This window comes from Otolemur garnettii, unplaced genomic scaffold (genome assembly GCF_000181295.1).
Source record: "Otolemur garnettii isolate 467f Iridium unplaced genomic scaffold, OtoGar3 scaffold00032, whole genome shotgun sequence".
Lineage (NCBI taxonomy): Eukaryota > Metazoa > Chordata > Mammalia > Primates > Galagidae > Otolemur > Otolemur garnettii.
Window position 1 is genome coordinate 9431125 of NW_003852427.1, and position 5661 is coordinate 9436785.

Here is a 5661-nt window from a genome sequence, read left to right on the forward strand (position 1 = left end):
TTCCTTGAAATTTATTTTTTGAAGAAACTAGGTTGCTTGTCCTTTAGGGGTTCTCATTCTGCATGTTACTGATTGCAGCCCTGTAATGTCTTTTAACATGGCCTTCTGTCCCTGAATTTTCTGTAAATTTGTAGGTAGAGTCAAGGCTCAGACTTCATCTCTTAACAAGACTACTTTGTAGGTGGTATTATATAGGAGGCACAAAAGCCACCTGGCTGTTTTTCTGTTTTGTGATACTAACAGCCATTGATGACCATCGCCTCAACCACTTAATTCATTAGAAGTTAACTTTTTAAATTATAAAAACAATATATTCTCATTGTAAATTATATAACGTGATAGAAGGTGAAATGTAAAAATGCCGTTTTTCCTTCTTGCCCTCTAAGCGTCACTCTTTAGACATAACCATGTTTACAAGTTATCATGTAATTTTTTAAAAATTGATTTAATTACTTTAGGAAAATGGGTATGTATTACAGAGGTATGATAAGTGTGGTACTCACAGAACCCCACATGACTGTGTATAAAACAGCTATTATATGTATAAAACGTAAAAAAGTATCTACGTATGTATTATATATGATGTTATGTTCATATAAACATTCCAGAAAGCAACAGCAATACAAGACAACCACCTAAGGCAGTGGTTCTCAACCTTCCTAATGCCACGGCCCTTTAATACAGTTCCTGTGGGTTGCGACCCACAGGTTGAGAACCGCTGACCTAAGGAAATCTCAAGCAGCACAGGATTAATGACCAAATGAATGACTACTTCAGGAAAGATTCATTTTTAGTTTAACAAAATCCTACTGGCTGAAAGCCTGAAAGAGAAAAGTGATACGAAGTTACAGGAATAATTCTTGGGAAGCGTCACTGGGCCTGACAAAGGACTGTCACGTCCAAGATCTGAAAAATCACCGGGAACATGGCAGCTGACTTCCCAGGCTTCTCTCTGCCTATGTGCTTCATTTTTCTCTCTGCAGAAAAGCCCTCTCTGCCTTTCTCTAATCAGGGTACTGAAAAATGCTCCTCTCATGGGTCCCGCCCCAGACTCTGGGCCCTCAATTTAAGCAACAGCCCTGACCTACTGTCTTCTCTTCTGAACTACGGTTCGCTGCCCAGGAGAGATCTGATTGGCCCTCCTAGGTCAGGTGTTCATCTGCCCGAGGTCCAATCAGCTAAGCCCGGCTGTGCTTCCGGGGCGGCTCCTCCTTCAGCATGTGTGTGAGGCGGGACTCAGGGCGCCGGAGAGGGTTACGAGGTGGGCAGATACTCACCAATAGGTGTGTCAGTCCGTGTTCTTCATTACAAACAGAACCTACTCTAGATTAAGTGGGACAGGAATGGTATCCCACAAGCTCTAGAATCGAGCATGGAGGCGGCACATAGAGAGCAGGGTGCTCTCTACTCTGCGGTCCTCTCTTGCTGTCCACCGCCAGCCTCGATAGCACCTATGGCACTGGAAGCCGAAGCTCCGCCGCTGGTGCTGTCCCAAAGCCAACCCCTCTGCTGCCGCCATTTCCAAAGGATGGGGTCTGCATTATTCACCTTCCTCACAGAGCTCTCTTTCTAAATCTCTTCACTGGGGCGCATCTGTCTGAGGGACCACTGGCCTCATATCTGGAGCATGGTTGCAAGGTAGGCTGGGAAAATGAGTTCTTCCTTCTATTATTACCCGGGAGGGATGGAATTCTTAATGAAGGAATTTCCCCAAAGGTGAGTTGTTCACAAGATGATGGGCCGCCACAAATCCACTAGGTGTGCCGAAGACAGTGGTAAGCATGAGAGTTCAACGTTAGGATTTCAAACAGGGACTCCAACGGGACCGACCATGCAGTGTTGGAGGAGCAGAATCTGTTGACCCAGACATCATGTTCATGAAGGGTTTTCAGCTCTTGACAGCATCTCCAAACAGAGGTACACGTGAACGTTGCTGAGAGACAGCCATGAGACAGTATGAAGTTCATTCTCCACCTTTAAACTTGCACCATGACTGAACTGGACTGCATCAGATACACTGTGACTTCAGAAATTTTATAAACCCTGTAAGTGTTTTGGAACTAACACTACCTAATTATATCATATTATTTGTGTTAAAATATTTAATTTGTTACATAGAACGATTTTAAATAATTTCCAACTTTTATAATTCTGATCTATTATTTATTTTGGGGGGTGTGTCTGTCTCAAAAGGGGGAAATGGACAGAATCACTCTTGAGAGGCTTGGAGTTCAAAGAAGGGGGGATCTTTTACTTTTTAGTTTTCTAAAAAAAATATGAGGTAAATATGCATATCTAATTTACCTTCTTTGCCATTTTTAAGTGTTCAGATTAGTGGTAATAGGTGCATTTATTTTTTTTTCCCAGAAAGGGGGATCTTGTAGGCTATTGGAGAGGGGAGAGGAGGACCCAAACATATCTCTGAAGGACTAGTAGGATTTATTTTGATAATTGGAGCAGGGATGAAGCGTGTCATTATTGTTAAGTGTCCATCTCAGAGCCAACCAAATCCTTTTTTTGTCCCAGCTCCCTCTGAGTGGAAAGCCCAGTCCTGTGATGTGTATAATTAGCAGGTCCCCACCACCAATGTTGACACAGCTCTTCAAGTCCCCAGCTGAGGGTGGGATGCAGGGCTGGGCTGAGGAGGTGGAGAACCTCCCAGGATTTCAGGGTTCTGAGAACTCCAGATCTGCGGGTGGCGGTGAGGTGGCATGGGGGGATTGCTCTCATCAGTATCAGTGTGTGTAAGAGACAGCTGGGAAAGCTAAGCAGAGTTTAGTGTAGTGCAGTGTCGAGCTGTTTAATTTGCACTGAAAGGAACAGTAGAGGTGTCCTAGTTAATTGAGACAGAGATTATCAATTAGGGCTTCCAAAGGGGTCTGTAGGGTTCACCTTGTCAGGCTTTTCTTGTAGGAAGGTTTTGGAGGCTGCCCAGAGAACGACATTTGAGAGACCAGGGGGTCTCAGTGCTTCCTGCTTGACTTGTTTTACATGGCAGTCCTGTTTTTTGAAAGCTTGAAATCATGTGATGTAAATACATTAATAAGTTCTCACTTAGAGTATATTGTGAAATATTGGGAACTTCAGTTCAAAAAATGTCGAAAACTCCACACTTCCCAATTTGGCAGACCCAAGGAATTGTGAAATTTTGTAACTCTATTTCCATGGCTTAGTGCAACAGGTGAGGCGATAAATACACAACCTCCGTCCTTTGTCACCCACTGTGGACATCATGGTAGCGTTGCCATGCTTTGGAAAGTCTGAGTGATTCCTTTGTTAGTGCCTGGTTATGTTATTGGGCGCTGTTAGAACTGAAAATCTTTTTTATATCCCATAGCAGTAGCATCCAAGTGTTGGGTAAATGGTGGCACTTGCAGCAGTGTTCCAAAAATGCAGCTACCATTAGTAGCTTTGGATGGAAGGTGAGGTGCTAAAATGCCATCAAGAACCACCCTGATGCTGCCAATTCAGGAGCAAGCCCTCTGCAAAATTTTGGATAGTGAAGAGAAAGTGAAAAATGAAAAGCAGCAGTAAAGCCAAAGCCTGTTACTGTGGTTGTAGATTTATGTAAAATAAGAAACGCAAGTCTCACTTTGTATGTATTTCTTTGGGAAGATCAGTCTTGTATGATGTGAAATTTTGAATTAAATGTCACTATCCTATGATAACATGTATTCCTAACTGGTATATCTCACTCTTTCTGTTTTCACTTCTGAAAGAATGGCTGCAAGATCAATTCTGCTCAGAGGCTGTTCATGTCACTGTCCTTCTCAGAAACCTCCCACTGCCCACTAAGATTGATCTGAATATTCAAGCTGATCAATCACAGTGGAGTTGAATCTTCCCTTGGGACCAGATGCTCCTGACGGGAAGGGCACAATTCCTCCTTCCATGTATACTCAAGCTAACAGGGCTGTAACTTTGAATCTACATCAGGTAAGGCATTTATGTATTATGGGTAGAAGTCTGATGGGGGTCTCAATACCTGGCATGGAATGGAAATCATGGTGTTCCACACATTGTGGGATGCCCAAAACGTGTGGCGCTGGATCAGTGCCTCTTACATGATGCCCTTCATTAAATATTTGTGTGATGAATGAATGGTCTTTATATACATTTATTCCTTTGAGTTTTCTAAACTCAGGGACAGAGACCAGGGCCACAAAGGGTCTCTAGGATCTTAGATAATTCTGAGTTTTTCATTCCCATGGTCTAGGCTAGGGAAATGATCTTCATAATAAGCAAACAAACAAAACATTTCTTTTGTAGTGTAAGACAGGGTTTCTCAACCTTGTGACTATTTACTTTTGGGGCCAGATAGTCTTTGTTGTGGGGAGCTGTTCTATACTTCAGAGGATGTTCAGCAGCATCTCTGGCCTCTAACCAATAGATGTCAGTAGTGCTCAGCATGCAAGTTGTGAACTCAAATATATCTCCAGACATTGCCTAATGTCCCTGGAGCTGGGGGTGTGGGAAGTTCTGAGTGATGCCCAGTTGAGAATTGCTGGTCTAGGGCAACAGTTCCCAACTCCAGTTGCATGTTAGAATCATTTAGGGACACTTAAAACTACTAATGCCTGGTATTTGAGACATCCAGATGGAACTGGTTCTGGGGAGTGGCCTATGTATAGGGAATTTTGAAAGCTTCCTAGGTGATCTAACATTTAGTCAGGTCTGAGAACCCTGGTCTAGTGCTTCACAGTCTATTAAGGTTTATGTGTATTATAAGCTTTACATCCCATCTGTGCTGGAGGAGAGATGGGTTATTTTTGTGATTTTCTGGCTGGAGAAGCAAAATGCAGAGGGGTGTCCTATGCCCCATAAAGGGTGAAGTTGGACTTTCTACTTAGCTCATCTGACTCCTATCTTAGTGCTCTGTTTATGAAGTACAGTGCAGCCCAGGCATTTTCAGGTTGACCAAGGGGTCCTCACTGTGAATCTCCCCTTCTTCAGTTGTTTTCCCTATGCAGGACCTCCTTCCTTGGTATCCCCCCTTTGGTTTCCCTGTGCAAAGGCATAGCTAGCAATCATCTCTACTTTTGTGAACATGAGGCTGCTCTCTCTTCTAGGGGGATTTGCAAGTTACTTCTCATCTACAACAGTGAAAAGAAAGGTTTTACATCAACCCATTGATGGGTGGTGGTGTTCTTTGGGTGGTAAACCATGTGTTTGTGACAACTGTGAAATCAAATCCAGTAGGTAATTACCTTTGATTAAGGTTTATCTCATTCTAGCTTTGGGCTTTAAGTCATGTCCAATTCCATTTCATTTACAAATAATTACGGAGCATCTCCCTTGTGTACAGTACAATTATGAACCCATTCTCTGCTGTTTAGCTCTCAACTAGGTTCTGGGTTCCTAAGGTGAAATGTATCTTCTCTTGCTTCTGTGACACTCACTATACTTTAGCCCCAGTGAGGCACATAACATGGTAGGTACTTTGTACTTAATACATAGATGACTGAATGTCAGGCCACACCCACCCCCAACCCAAACCTGTACCCTTGGAGGAAATCATGCACAGGTGCAGCCCTGGGACAGAATCTGCAGATATGTGGCTGAACTTCTCTTTTCTGCTCATGAGTAGCATCAGAGAAGCTGGCTTCAGAAGCCCTGGGGGAAAAGTGAGCATAGTGAGGTGTGAAATTTCTCCCAAACAGA